The following is a 16,419-nucleotide window of genomic DNA, read 5'->3' on the forward strand; positions in this document are numbered from 1 at the left end:
TAACACCAGCACTGCGGAAGCGGCCCCCAGGGGCCAGGGCATCGCATTTGTGTGTGTGTTAGTGGTGTCTGTGTGTATCAGTGTGTTAGTGTTGTCTGTGTGTTAGTAATGTGTGTGTGTGTGTGTGTGTATTAGTGGTGTCTGTATGTGTCTGTGTGTTAGTGGTGTCTATGTGCTATGTGTTATTAATGTATGTGTCTATGTTTTAGTAATGTCTGTGTGTGTGTGTATTAGTGGTGTCTATGTGTTATGTGTTATTAATGTATGTGTCTATGTGTTAGTAATGTCTGTGACTGTGTGTTAGTAATGTCTGTGTGTGTGTGTATTAGTGGTGTCTGTGTATGTCTGTGTCTATGTGTTAGTGGTGTCTGTGTTAGTAATGTCTGTGACTGTGTGTTAGTAATGTCTGTGTGTGTGTATTAGTGGTGTCTGTGTATGTCTGTGTCTATGTGTTAGTGGTGTCTGTGTTAGTAATGTCTGTGACTGTGTGTTAGTAATGTCTGTGTGTGTGTATTAGTGGTGTCTGTGTATGTCTGTGTCTGTGTGTATTAGTGGTGTCTATGTGTTAGTAATGTATGTGTCTGTGTGTTAGTGGTGTCTGAGTAAGGGTCCTATTATATTCATCCTATATAATAGGGCCCCTATTATGAACGTATCCCAGTACATTTGAGTAGGATTTAAATGGAACTAATTTTTTAAAAAATGTGGACACGTTGGCAGTTTGCCTCAGAGAAGATAGATGCAGCCCTGGTATGGTGGTGATAGGTATGGTGATAACATATATTACTTGTATAGTAACTGTATGACTCTGGTGATATAGAGGTATACAGTCCACTTTGCTGGTACTATTATAAACTGCAGATTTTCTGCATGCAGACCTCTGTTATTTAAGATTTTCAATAATATTTTAATCTGAATGTTGCAGACTATGCATGATTATTACAGCACTGTGACTGAAGGTGTACTCTGCGCCCCTTGGGTACGTGACTTTGTTATTGTATATTCTCTTGCATGAATATGTGTGTGGTCGAGTGGGAGATACAGACCCTGTTCTTATGTATGACACCATGTTACGGGTATTCCATCTCCTAGGATAAGAAATAACAAGCTGATCAGTGGGGTCCAACCCCAGAATGAATGGATCGCCTACTGGGCCACTTAATATGGTGGTTTTGGTGGTTTCCCTACAAGAGCCACCCCTATGCTGAGTCCTTCCCGGAGTGATACCTGGCTAGTCCTGTGTTTCAAGACTCTTAAATGAGGTTCCACAGACCCCTTTTTTGCATATTCATATATTCCAGGGAGCAATGCAACTAGGATTTCACTGCATTGAGCGCTTTAGCCGGCAGCCCACAGTGTTATCTGAGATCAGTGATCTGTTTCGCTGTATAATGTCTGTATTTTATCTCATAGTACAATTTGTAACTTAGATTTTTCTGCTGTAAAGTATCTGTGAATAGAGATGAACAAACTTTTTAATGGTTCAGTTCATTTTGGGCCAAACTTCAGTAGAAAATTCACTTTTACTAGATCCCCGGCACTAAGGAGAACTCCGCAGAAATGTATTTAATGTAACATCTTTTATTTTAGGTTCTTTTATTTACATACATGTACAATAGTATAACATAAATACAAGTGCAATAAATCATATAGAAAGGTCAGTGGGCGTCACAAGAACAGATGGTGTAACTCCGGTATATTTAGCGGCAGAATGAATTATATAAAATATTTCATGTGACCCTCTCAATGCTCTGCCCTGTTACCCCACATGCATTATCACATCAACTATTACACATAGAATTATTCTCTGGTCATGAACTCTTTCTCTATGTCACCCTTAGGGCCCTATTCCACCGGACGATTACCATTTGCATAATCGTTAACGATTAACGATCTGAAACGACCGCTATTGCGAAAGACCTGAAAACGTTCACTCATTTCCATGGAACGATAATCGTTACTTATGATCGTAATTGCAAACACCGGTATGGTATACAGTATACAGCATTTTGTGACTCTCTATATTCTAACTTTTCACCTATATTGCACCCATTTTGGTACTTTATCCCTCAGTGCACCAGCCTCCTCTAGCAACGCTCCGTAACACATACGGAGCCCTCTGCAGCCGCCATTACTGACGGAGCCCCATAGTAAATGTGCTATGCATCTCTCTGTAACGTCTCCTGTTACCATCCATCAGCTGGTAGGATGCAATAACCTACTGATAGAGTCTAACCTACTGTAACTATGTGTAATTTTACCCTATTCTGACCCCTATGACTTCTTATTTGTGACCTCTGGAGCTGTGAGCGCTGATATTATGTGCTATGATGATCTATAGGTTTATGGCTATGGTCACTAAGTAAAAAAAAAAAAAAAAAGAGAAAAGATGTCTGTTATTGCCGCATTTTAATTAAAGTCAATGGCATGACAGACGTCCAATGCCCACAGTGTATTAAATGACGGACAAGGAGGAAAGGACGAGGATTAGAATTTTTATTAGGGAAGGGATTTTTTTTTATATATTTAAATACTCGTATATACAGGGTGGTCCAAAAGTAGCTGGACAGTATGTGTAATAGGGTTATGGAGGGGGAGATTTATCAAACATGGTGTAAAGTGAAACTGGCTCAGTTGCCCCTAGCCACCAATCAGATTCCACCTTTCATTCCTCACAGACTCTTTGGAAAATGAAAGGTGGAATCTGATTGGTTGCTAGGGGCAACTGAGCCTGTGTCACTTTACACCATGTTTGATAAATCTCCCCCTCCATAACCCTATTACACATACTGTCCACCTACTTTTGGATCACCCTGTATATATATAATTTTTCTTATTGTATTGATCAGGCGTGATCAGTAAATCGGTGGCCGCAGCAGTGACCTCAGGCAGTAATTGGCTGAGCGGGCGGTAATGTCACACCCTGGTGCCCACACACCGCTATAATACTAGCAGCAGCAGGAGCCATGTAGGTTACCGTATGATATCTGATTATACAGTGTATGCCCCGGTGTACAACAGCTTCACTGTACTCTGGAGATATTTTTTTTCCCTAATACATTGCATTAATAAAGTTCTATTATTTTGTTATATAACTTGATTGAACTAAATGTATAGGTTTTTTTTTAAATCTACCTCTCACCGTCTGCTGACTGGCGGCAGTAAGGGGCGACACAGGCCCATCTGCTGCCACCAACGCTCATGTCTCAGCCCTGCAGTTCTCTCTCTTACTGCTGGTAGATAAAACATAATATATATATATATATATATATATATATATATATATATATATAAATAAACATATATATTTATTTTAATGAAATTATAGTACAAAGTAATAGAACTTTATTAAAGCAACGTATTAGCTTTTTCAGACCTGGTCATTAAGGGGTTAAATATAAACATATTATCGGATGTCCGGGATCAGTAGAGATGCCAGCGAGGATCGGGATTGTCTTGACTAGAGATGAGCGAACCTGGAGCATGCTCGAGTCGATCCGAACCCGAACTTTCGGCATTTGATTAGCGGTGGCTGCTGAAGTTGGATAAAGCCCTAAGGCTATGTGGAAAACATGGATATAGTCATTGGTTGTATCCATATTATCCAGACAACCTTAGAGCTTTATCCAAGTTCAGCAGCCACCGCTAATCAAATGCCGAACGTTCGGGTTCGGATCGACTCGAACCTGAACCCGGTTCGCTCATCTTTAGGCTGGGTTCACACTATGTATATTTGAGGCTGTATTTGTGAGGCTGTATAGCAACCAAAACCAGGAGTGGATTGAAAACACAGAAAGGCTCTGTTCACATAATGTTGTAATTGAGTGGATGGCCATCATTTAATGGCAAATATTTGCTGTTATTTTAAAACAACGGCTGTGGTATTGAAATAATGGCCGTTATTTACTGTTATATGGCGGCCATCCACTCAATTTCAACATTGTGTGAACAGATCCTTTCTGTGTTTTCAATCCACTCCTGGTTTTGATTGCTATGAGGACCTGACTTGCGGACCAAATACTGCCTGAAATGTACGTAGTGTGAACGCAGCCCCCAACTGGACACATAAGATTGTTCGTATTCGAGTTCCTTGCAGCTTAGTATTAGAATGAGTAGTAATACCGAGTTCTATCACTAGATGTCAGTATATTAGTACATAGAAGTGGATGGCTCTGTGTGTCTAATGTAATGACACAAAACAACCACAAGATGTCAGTGCAGAGAGAAAAGGGGAAATGGAGGAGATGTTTACACTTTCAGATACGGAAAAAGCGACAATTCAGCTACAGAGGGGAGCGGTGAGGAGGAATTACATTGGATTCTGGGCTCCTCTCCTTGTGGTGGATGCAGCTTCTGTAAAGTTCTTCCGGCTGTACAAGAGTTTGTTATTCCCATTGATTACAAGATCTACCAGATCAGGCAGTATAATAGCTGCAGGTCATAGGACGCAGTATACTACATGTGTGACAAGCTCATGGAGGAGTATACACATGGAGGAGTATACAGCATCTTCAGTTTGGGGGATTAGAAAACATATACTTGTACCAGGAAAGAGGTAATGTAGATAATAAGTTACCTCAGGGGGCGGCTCGGGGGATGGTCAGACCAGTCACTATTATGCTGGTGTCACACAGGGAAGTTTTTGTTCCAAAACCAGAAGTGGAAGGAAAATATAATGGGAGGACGTGTACTTCTCTTTCCTGCCGAATCCTCTTCTGGGTTTGATAGAAAAACTATACAGCATTAGCCGCCATGGTGGAAGGTTTTCCTTATGCTTCTTTTCTATGATCTGACTTGGGTTGCTTCTTCTATACCAGACAGGTCAAACATCATATCACATATATATGATAACCCTGAGGTGTCCTATCAGGGAGATGGGGTATATACTACTCCTGCTCGCTCAGGTACTGTCGGGGGACTCACCTTAATAAGAGCGACCCCTGCCCACAACTACCCCTTTGTCTTCTACTATTATACCCTCCACATTACATGCAGCCTGAATACATCTCCGACGTGTTTCTTCCAGGTCTCTGGAGTCCTCAGGGAGATAAAAGACAAGGCAGAGGGGGAAGGGTTAAGTCAGTGAAGTAATAGCACATACGGAAACAGAACACCATACGTGTGCACAGCGCGGTAATCCCTTATACACGGGGGGGAAATACAGGAGATGAGCAGCGGCTGAGATACTACAGGACGCTCCATGTACTCACACTGTTAGCGGCTCCCCTTCGACTTCATGTCTCGTTGTGACTGATTTGCAGCAATGGCCGTTATTTGCCGTTATTTTACATTGTGGGAACATAGGGGAAGATTTATCAAACATGGTGTAAAGTGAAACTGGCTCAGTTGCCCCTAGCAACCAATCAGATTTCACCTCTCATTCCTCACAGACTCTTTGGAAAATGAAAGGTGGAATCTGATTGGTTGCTAGGGGCAACTGAGCGAGTTTCACTTTACACCATGTGTGATAAATCTCCCCCATAGCCTATGACCGACATAGTGTCACCCACACACCAGATTTACTTATAATGAGATTCTATGGAGGACATTCTTTAGTTTACCCTCAATATTCAGGCAACATCAGGAGACACAAGAGGTTCTTATAACATTGTATGTATTGCCTTTGTGTATACATATAGGGAAGATTACCAGTATAGACTATAACATACATATGCAGAGTATTAGAATAGATAGCGTGTGCTCGCTCACCTGTGATCATTAGTAACATCTGTAATTACATTGAATAATATTGTAACACAACATATACCCCACCCTGATACAGCGATCTAGCTCGGATACGTGTGAGACAATCCCTTGTGTTCTCCATCATAGAATAGTATATTTGCAAGTTCATCTGTTCCTATATCTATAAGACAATATTATATGGGACTCTATGGGAGACGCTATTATGGAGCTATGTATGGAATGGAGAAAACAGTATAAGAGCACTATGTCTGCAGCGCCACCTACTGGCAGACACTTCAGAGTGGACACTATGGCCCAGATTTACTATTACAACATTGTGACGTAATTTGTAACCAAAGAATAATAATAATTGTCACATGACTTGTATCAGATCAATTATAGGTTTTATACAGTTTTATAGACACTTTCCCACCTGGTTGTATAAAGGACATGGTCTCTGTAAGAGTGTGTGTGTGTGTGTGTGTGGGGGGGGGTCTCAGCATAAAGGGGTAAGGCCTATAGGCACCAAAATGTCCCAGAATTGTCTGATCCGGGTGATAAGTCTATAAATAATAATTGATGTAACTCAAACCATGAAAATCTCCAGATACATCACATTTATCAGTCAGACTGAGAGGCTGATACATTTGCTGTATTTGGAGACTATCTAGTATAAGATAACACTGTGATGGAATTACCTGGTTGTAGTAAATCTGGGCCTATGTGTACGGGGGTTATGGATTTCTATCAGGTCATAGACAATATTACCCTGTGGATTATCCATAAATCTCCTCTAACACCTGACTGCACCAACTTGTAGAAATGTGTCAATCAGTGAGACCTGAGCTAAGACCCTCCCCCATGTGATCTAGTCATAGGGACGGCTGTCATGTAGGGCTCATCACCTGTAGCCCCGCCTTCTCATTCATCCCATTGTCTAATTTTTCCAACAAAAATCTGGGTTTCTTATGGTTTTTTTATGTTGTGATGGTTTCTTCCAGTTGTTGCCTCTCCCAATATCTTTATAGAACCTTCTCCTACACCTATTGTAGCATGAAGGGGCTCGGTGAAGGTGGCGGTGAAGGTGTGTAAGTGTCTGATGGGGTCACACAGCTCATAAAAGGACAGCTGCCCGGCCTCATAATCCAGACAGATCCTGAATCTATCACTGGAGATATTGTCAGGTAACCGGATCTCTTTTCTGTCATTTATCAATATATACTGTTTATTCCACCTCTCCATACACCAGGACTTGTTATTATTTCCAATGATTGACTGATGCCCCCTCCTGTCTATACTGGGATAACACATACCCACCATCCATATGCCTGATCTGCTGATCTCCACATCCCAGTAATGTCGCCCTGAGGAGAATCTCCTGCTGCTCATCACCTGAAACCACTGGAATCTCTCTGCTGTTTCTGGACGATTCTGCTTCTCTTCTGTCCAGGTTGCAGTTTTCAGGTCGTCTGATATAAGGAGATTATTATGAGCTGTGTTTACATCCAGTAATATGTCTGCAGGACCCTCTCCATAGATCCTTATACCTGATATTATGTCACATAATGTGCGGAATGTGTCTGAGATCACAGCCACATCCAGATCATCTACATCATGGGGCTGTCTATCATGTCCCCCTGTGTCCTCATCACCTCCCTCCTCCTCAGGATCACACAAGTCACCTGTGTCTGGTTCCTGTAAGACAGTCAGTGGATCCGCCATGTTACACAGCTCCTCAATGTGTCTCATCTTCCTGGACAGCTCGTCCTTCTTTTTTTCCAGCTGCTGGATCAGAGCAGGCAATAACAGTGACTCTTCCTTTTCCTGCCTGGAGATCTCGCTCAGGACCCTCTTCTCCAGGTCGTCCAGCTGTCTGTAAACAGGGCAGTGACTCTCTCGGCTTCTCCAGCTGCTTTTTCTTGAGCTTTTCTCCTGCGCTCCTCCACACTCTGGACTCTTTTCTCAGTCTCCTCTCTCTTTGTCATCAGTTTCTGGAGAACATTTCTCAGTTTCTTCTTTTTCTTCTCAGAGGCCTCATCCAGCATCTCCACCCTGTGTCCCCGATGTTCTCCATCCAATCTGCAGGACACACAGATACAAGCAGCGTCCTCAGTGCAGTAATATTCCAGCATCTTCTTATGGACAGAACATTTCCTCTTCTCCAGGGAAGTGCTGGGATCAGATAAGACGTGTTCTGGTGACTTGCTGTGAGCTCTCAGGTGTTTATCACACAGAGAAGCCTCACAGTGCAGACAGGATCTCACAGCAGGTACAGGAGAGTCCAGGCAGTAAGTGCAGCAGATCCCGCTTTCTGTCTGTGTTGGAGGAGTCAGCAGTATATTCTCCATTAGTTTACATAGAGTTAAGCATCTCATCAGTGCAGGCCGCTCCTGATACTCTTCTCTGCATTCAGGACAGGAATAAACTCCAGCCCCGTCCTGTGTATCCAGCACACGACCAATACAGACCCGGCAGAAGTTGTGGCCACATCTCAGCATTACAGGATCTGTATAAGTGATCAGACAGATGGAACAGTCCAGCTCGTCTCTCAGAGCAGCAGACGCCATGGCTAACGGAGGGAGAGAGAAACGAAACTACAGAAACCAGAGGGCGGGTTTATACTTGTGTACACAGGGCAGGGCTGAGCAGCACAAGATCAGTCACTATTAACCTCTTCATGGACACTTATCCTCAGTGGCGTAGCTTCCATAGAGGCAGGGAAGGCGGTTGCTATGGGGCCCTTGGAGGGAGGGGGCCCCAGGATGCACAAGAAAGATAAGAGCCTCCTGTGTCCTTCTGCTTAACCCCTTATGTACTGCAGTGTGTAAGTGACCCAGTGTTCTCTTACATGCTGCAACACAAAAAAGGGTTAACAATTAGCTCTCTGCCTCACTACTCTGATAACCTCTGTTCTCTGAGCTCCTGCAGAGGTCAGGGGTTATCAGTGCAGGAATAGTGAAGGAGACAGCTAATTGTCTTCTGTATTAACCCTTTTTTGGGTTGCAGCATGTAAGAGAACACTGGGTCACTTACACACTGCAGTAAATAAGGGGTTAAGCATAAGGTAGTCTGCTCCTGCACCTATGTATATAACCATGAGGCTCCTAATAGGCTGTTATAGTTATATACAGTGGATGGACAGAACAAGCAGACATTGGCTCTCTCCTCTGCCTCTGTGGCTGCACGCAGGATTCTGCCTCTGGCCACAAGAGATTTATTTTTTGGCCACATCACCGAGTATATATATATATATATTGTAACGCCTGGAGTAGTGGATCCACTGGACCGTCACTAGCGATGGCACTAACCTCACCAGGGAGCGGAGTCTAAGGGGCCGCTGGTTTTCACCAGAGCCCGCCGCAAGGCGGGATGTACTTGCTGCGGCAGGCGACCCCCAAGTACCCCTGGCTTGGTTGCTAGTGACGGCAGGCGAGGCGTGGCAGGAGCAGTAGGCAGGAGATGGTACTGGCAATGGTCTGTAGGTGAGACCACACGTGACAGGCTGAACACAGGAACCAAAGTGTAACGGGGAAGCAGGAACCAGGAACAAGGAGTGGGGACCAGGTAGCGGACAGGAATCAGGAACAAGGACTAGGGACCAGGTAGCGGACAGGAATCAGGAACAACAGGGAGCTGGGCCAAACGCTATGGGAAGCATGTAGAGGCTCCAACACCTGCAGTGGGGCAGGGCTGGAATTTATAGGGAGTGATTGTGTGCATGACCAATTAGGAGCGCACTGCCCCTTTAAATCTGAGACAGCCGGCGCGCGCGCGCCCTAGGAGGCAGGGACGCGCGCGCCGACCGGCACAGCGACGGACAGGAGCGTGGAGAGGTGAGACGCCCCCCGGGGCCGAAGTAACAGCAGCGCCGGGTCCCTGCTTATGGACACCGGCTGCTGCATGGGAAAGAGAGGAGTCGCGGCGGCGGCCCGGAGCACGGGACGCCGCCGTGGCCGTGACAGTACCCCCCCCCCTTTGGCCTCCCCCTCTTTCTGGCCTGTAGGAACCTCTTGATGAGATCTTGGTCCAGGATGTTAGCCTCGGGTTCCCAGGACCTCTCATCAGGACCAAATCCTTTCCAGTCCACCAGGAAGAACTGTCTCCCTCTGACAGTTTTCATGGCCAGAATGTCTTTGACAATGTAGACGTCGTCAGAGACGGCTTGTGGAGCAGAGAGCGAAGCCTTATCGGAGAACCGGTTGAGGACTACTGGCTTTAAGAGGGAGACATGGAAGGCGTTCGGAATCCGCATCGTAGGAGGTAGGCGGAGTTTGTAGGTGACAGGGTTGAGGCGTTTTAGCACCGAGAAAGGACCGATGAATCGAGGACCCAACTTGTAGCTGAGAATCTTGAGTCGGACATATTTGGCCGAGAGCCAGACTTTGTCCCCAGGGAGAAAATTCATGGCGGGTCTTCTTCTCTTATCCGCCTGGTCCTTCATGCGGTCAGATGCCTTGAGCAGAGATTGTCGAGTCTGTTCCCAGATTGACTGCAGGTCAGATAACAACTCCTCCACGGCTGGGACTTCAGAGGATGGAGAGAGAGGCAGAGGAGGGCGAGGATGACGTCCATAGACCACATAGAAGGGTGACTTGCCTGTGGAGCTCGAGTCCAGATGATTGTAGGAGAACTCCGCCCATGGAAGCAGACTGGACCAGTTGTCCTGGCGAGCGGAGACGAAATGTCGAAGATAACTGCCAAGGACCTGATTGACCCTCTCCACTTGCCCATTAGTCTGGGGATGATAAGACGAAGAGAAGTCCAGCTTCACTTGGAGTTGAGAGCAGAGAGCACGCCAGAATCTGGAGACAAATTGTGAGCCTCTGTCAGACACTATATGAAGAGGAAGACCATGGAGGCGGAAGATATGCTGAAAGAACAGCTGGGCCAGGCGAGGAGCTGATGGTAATCCAGGAAGAGCCACGAAGTGGGACATCTTGGAAAAGCGGTCAGTTACAACCCAAATGACCGTGTCACCCGCAGATGGAGGTAAGTCTGTGACAAAGTCCATGCCTATATGGCACCAGGGGCGGTCTGGGACTGGCAAGGGCTGAAGTAGGCCGGCAGGCTTTTGATGGGAGGACTTGTCTCTGGCACAGATGGTACAAGACGCCACAAAGTCCTTGACATCTTGGAGTAGGCTAGGCCACCAGTAGTGGCGGGAGATCAGTTGCCCGGTCTTTAGAGCTCCCGGATGCCCGGCCACCATAGAGGAATGACCCCATTTCAAGATGCGTTTACGGAGTGCGGGGCGCACATAAGTCTTACCGGGAGGCAATCTCTGCAGAGTAGAAGTAGCAACAGGTACTAGGCGATCGGGAGGAATTATGTGACGAGGAGGTTCCTCTTGCCCCATGACATCGGATGCTCGGGATAACGCATCGGCCTTTATATTCTTCTCGGCTGGACGGAAATGAATGGTGAAGTTGAACCGAGAGAAGAAGAGGGACCACCTGGCCTGCCGGGGATTGAGGCGTTGAGCCGATTGGAGGTAGAGGAGGTTCTTGTGGTCCGTGTAGATGTTAACGGAATGTCTAGCCCCCTCTAGGAGATGACGCCACTCCTCCAGTGCCAACTTGATAGCCAGGAGTTCACGATCTCCAATAGTATAGTTCCTCTCGGCCGGGGAAAAAGTTTTAGAAAAGAACCCGCAGGTTCTGATCTTGCCTGATGTGTCCCTTTGCGAGAGGACGGCTCCTGCGCCCACAGAAGAAGCATCAACTTCAAGAGAAAACGGCTTGGAGATATCCGGGCGAACTAGAGCAGGAGCGGAGGCAAAGGCAGACTTTAGGCTATTGAAGGCTTGTTCGGCCTCTGGAGACCAGCGTTTGGGATCCGCCCTCTTCTTTGTGAGAGCCACTATGGGTGCTACCAGGGTAGAGAAGTGAGGGATGAATTGCCGGTAGTAGTTGGCAAATCCAAGGAATCGTTGGATAGCTCTAAGTCCCTCAGGGCGAGGCCATTGGAGAACAGCTGAGAGCTTGGCAGGATCCATCTGTAGGCCCTGGTCGGAGACAATGTACCCAAGAAACGGCAGGCTGCGTTGATGGAAAACGCACTTCTCCAGCTTGGCATATAAGCGGTTGGCCCGTAATCTTCGTAGAACCTGCCGTACATGGGACACGTGGGTCTGCTGGTCGTGTGAGAAGACCAGGATGTCGTCAAGATAGACAATGACGCAGACATAGAGGAGGTCGCGGAATATATCATTCACAAATTCCTGGAAGACCGCTGGGGCGTTGCATAGGCCGAATGGCATGACCAGATATTCGTAGTGCCCATCCCTGGTGTTGAAAGCGGTCTTCCATTCGTCTCCTTCACGAATTCGGATCAGGTTATACGCTCCCCTCAGGTCCAGCTTAGAGAAGACCCTAGCTCCACGGAGACGGTCGAATAGTTCGGGGATTAGCGGAAGAGGATAGCGGTTCTTGACAGTCACCTTATTTAAGCCCCGGTAGTCTATGCATGGGCGGAGGGAACCGTCCTTCTTCTGCACAAAGAAAAATCCAGCGCCAGCAGGGGACGTGGATTTACGAATGAAGCCCTTCTGTAAGTTCTCCCGGATGTAGGAGGACATGGCTTCCGTCTCGGGCACCGAGAGAGGGTATACTCGACCACGTGGAGGAGAAGTTCCTGGAAGAAGGTCTATAGGGCAATCATAGGGCCGATGAGGTGGTAGAGAGTCCGCCTCCTTGGCCGAAAAAACATCAACGAAGTCATGGTATTCCTGCGGTAGTCCCGAATGAGGCTTGGCGTTAGCAGGTGACCTCGTAGCGCACTTGGGTTGAGGAGGTCTCAGACACCTATTTGGACAGTCCTGGCCCCAGCTGAGAACCTCCCCAGTTCTCCAGTCCAGCTTAGGGGTATGTAGTTGCAGCCAAGGGAGACCCAACAGGATGTTGGAAGAGGAATGGCGCAAAACGTAGAAGGAGATCCTCTCCTGATGTAAGGCGCCCACCTGGAGGACTAGGGGTTCCGTCTGGCAGTGCACAGCTTCGGAAAGAATCTCGCCCGTGACCGAAGAGATAGACCGGGGTTGGGTTAGCTGTATCACGGGTAGCCGCCATCTTTGGACCAACGAAGCAGAAATGAAACTGCCAGCAGCGCCAGAGTCGATAAGGGCAGTAGTCTGGAGAACTTGCCCTGTGGGTGTCTGGATGGAGACTGGCATAGTCAACCTTGGAGAGGTGGCATTCACACCTAGGGAGGCCTCTCCCACCGGACCTAGGTGCGAGCGTTTCCCGGACGCTGAGGACGTTGGGGACATCTCTGCCGGTAGTGATCAGCGCCACCGCAATAGAGACAGAGATTCAGCTGCATTCGACGGGCTCTCTCATCAGTCGTCAGGCGAGCTCGTTCCACCTGCATGGGGACTTCTGGAGGCGACTGGGGCATAGGAGCAAAGGGACTCTGGAACACCGGTGCCAGCCGAGGATGGCGACGGGGCAGGCTCAGTCGTCGTTCCTGCCGGACCTCCTCCTCTCTCTCGGAAAATCGGTTGTCAACTCTGGTAGCCAGTAGGATAAGATCGTTCAGAGATGTAGGGAGGTCGCGGGCGGAGAGCACGTCTTTCACTCGACCGGATAGGCCCTTCTTGAAGGTGGCTAATAGGGCGGCCTCGTTCCAGTCCAATTCAGCTGCCAGGGTGCGAAACTGTATGGCATAGTCACCGACAGAGGAGCTCCCTTGAGAAAGGTTGAGAAGAGCAGTCTCAGCTGAAGTAGCACAGGCAGGTTCCTCAAAGACGGAGCGAAACTCGGCCAGGAAGGCCCGGAGATTGGCAGCAACAGGATCATCACGGTCCCACAGTGGCGTGGCCCAGGCCAGAGCTCTACCCTCCAATAGGCTGATGATGAAAGCCACTTTAGAGCGCTCGGTGGGAAACTGACTACTTAAAAGTTCAATATGCATCGTGCATTGAGTCAGGAATCCCCTGCACAACTTGGGATCGCTTCCATATTTACTCGGGAGGGCCAATCGAAGTCTCGAGGTGGCTGCAGGTGGTGGTGGGCGCTGGGCTGTAGTATGCAGTCAATTGCTGGATTTGCTGCGACTGTTGCTGGATCTGTTGAGCCTGTTGAGCGACCACTCTGGCGACGTCACGGAGATCAGGCACCTCGCCAGGATCCATGGTTGGAGCCTACTGTAACGCCTGGAGTAGTGGATCCACTGGACCGTCACTAGCGATGGCACTAACCTCACCAGGGAGCGGAGTCTAAGGGGCCGCTGGTTTTCACCAGAGCCCGCCGCAAGGCGGGATGTACTTGCTGCGGCAGGCAACCCCCAGGTCGCTACCCCTGGCTTGGTTGCTAGTGACGGCAGGCGAGGCGTGGCAGGAGCAGTAGGCAGGAGATGGTACTGGCAATGGTCTGTAGGTGAGACCGCACGTGACAGGCTGAACACAGGAACCAAAGTGTAACGGGGAAGCAGGAACCAGGAACAAGGAGTGGGGACCAGGTAGCGGACAGGAATCAGGAACAAGGACTAGGGACCAGGTAGCGGACAGGAATCAGGAACAACAGGGAGCTGGGCCAAACGCTATGGGAAGCATGTAGAGGCTCCAACACCTGCAGTGGGGCAGGGCTGGAATTTATGTGCATTTATGTGCATGAGTGATTGTGTGCATGACCAATTAGGAGCGCACTGCCCCTTTAAATCTGAGACAGCCGGCGCGCGCGCGCCCTAGGAGGCGGGGACGCGCGCGCCGGCCGGCACAGGAGCGTGGAGAGGTGAGACGCCCCCCGGGGCCGAAGTAACAGCAGCGCCGGGTCCCTGCTTATGGACACCGGCTGCTGCATGGGAAAGAGAGGAGTCGCGGCGGCGGCCCGGAGCACGGGACGCCGCCGCGGCAGTGACATATATATATATATATATATATATATATATATATATATATATATATATAATAGTGTGTAGGGGAGCGGGCACCATACAGTTTTTTGCTATGGGGCCCCATGAATCCTAGCTACGGCCCTGCTTGTCCTCATCATATATTGTATCTGCTCTGTGTTTAGGACCTACATTGTGCTGATATATAAAGAGTCGGGTTGTTACTAACACTAAAGATTCTTCAGGTAACAGTCAGGATGGTTTAGTAATACTTTGACTACTACTACTCCCATGCATACTCCAGTCCCAGCTCACCCTGTCATGTTGTCTCCCTCCCAGACATATTTTGTCTCAAATGCAGAAAGAGAACAATTTCACTGTATTTATCTTTTTTACATACTCCGAACATCCTAAATTGTGTTGTTATAAGTTCTACAGGTTATAACAGATGTAACTGTAGCAGTGAAGGGAAATCAGGGAGTGAAGGTCTTGAGGTGCAACAATGACTTTACTTGAACATAAGGCATTTAACTTCACAGTCTCTCTCTGCCTGGTACCTTTCAAGATGGCCACCGGCCAGAGCTGGGTCACTGGTCCTGGTAAGGACCAGTATAGTTAATTGGGCCAGGCCATAAGTTATAGTTATCTGGGCCGGGCCATAAGCAACAATGTTTCAGATGTCATAAAGTACTAAGAGTATCTCAAGAAATTACCCCTCAGTGTAAAGAGTACCTAGTAGAGTAAATATAAACAGGCTTCTTCTTTGGACAATAGATAATTCAGTCTTTGTTAAGCTGGCTCCTGAGGTGTAACAATGACTTTACTTGAACATAAGGCATTTAACTTCACAGTCTCTCTCTGCCTGGTACCTTTCAAGATTGCCACTGGCCAGAGCTGGGTCACTGGTCCTGGTAAGGAGATTGGTGTGTTATAATGGAGTCGCCCTTATTGATGCTGGCAGTGAACCACAAACCCAGTGGGATGAGAGTCTTTTATAGTTATCTGGACCGGGCTGTAAACCACAACGTTTCAGATGTCATATAGTACTAAGGGTATGTCGAGAAATTACCCCCTAGTCTACTTGGTACTCTTTACACTGAGGGGTAAGTTCTCGACATTACATTAACTGATGAAATTGATCAGGCTTCTTCTCCGGTCAACAATAGATAATTCAGTCTTTGTTAAGCTGGCTCCTAAAAAATTTCCTCAAAGTCCTCACAGGCTGCGGTCCCCTCTGTAGATGTTACCTTTACCACAGCTACCCTCAACAACTCAGAGAATTTCTGTCACAACTCCCTTTTATGCGAAGCTCTTTAGAATAACTCCACCCACTTTCCAGATGTTTCTACTAACTGCTGTAATACACTAAGGAGGCAGGTGGTGGCGCTGTTATCTAACTCCCTGAATATGGTGTGTGCGATTGTAATTAGTGACCCGTCTCTTGTCTCTATAATACATATTAAAACAATTACCTATAAATAACCTCCTATAACTAAAGGAGAACTATAAGCAGGTTAGAGGAATCTCACCTCCTGATAGTTTCCTATGGCGCAAGAGGTGCTGAGGATGAAGGTATGTCTCTTACCTTCATTCTTGGCGCCGCTCTCATGCAGTTTTAAGCTATGTTCACACTACGCACGAATCCGTACGCATTCCGTACGGCGCCGTACATGTGCGGCTGAAACTACGAGCGTGCGAATATTCGATGTGCGGCCGGATGCGTACGCAATGTGTACGCAATGTGAACGTACGCCCGTAGTCTACTTACGCTTCCCGAGCGCCCTACAAAGCGATCTGACAGCGGTCTTTTACTTAAAAATCTTCGCCTAGCCCCGGACAACCCACAGAACCTTTTGGATCGGCATAGAAGAGTGGAAAAATGAAGAAATCACCACTTCGTACGGA

General features: G+C 47.5%; 1 pseudogene; it reads right to left on the bottom strand.

Annotated features, from left to right (window-relative positions):
- Window positions 1-6,245: 6,245 nt before the first annotated feature.
- Window positions 6,246-8,252, bottom strand: LOC138788780 (E3 ubiquitin/ISG15 ligase TRIM25-like; annotated as a pseudogene).
- Window positions 8,253-16,419: the final 8,167 nt, after the last annotated feature.

Source organism: Dendropsophus ebraccatus, chromosome 1, assembly GCF_027789765.1.
Source record: "Dendropsophus ebraccatus isolate aDenEbr1 chromosome 1, aDenEbr1.pat, whole genome shotgun sequence".
In the NCBI taxonomy this organism is placed as follows: Eukaryota; Metazoa; Chordata; class Amphibia; order Anura; family Hylidae; genus Dendropsophus; species Dendropsophus ebraccatus.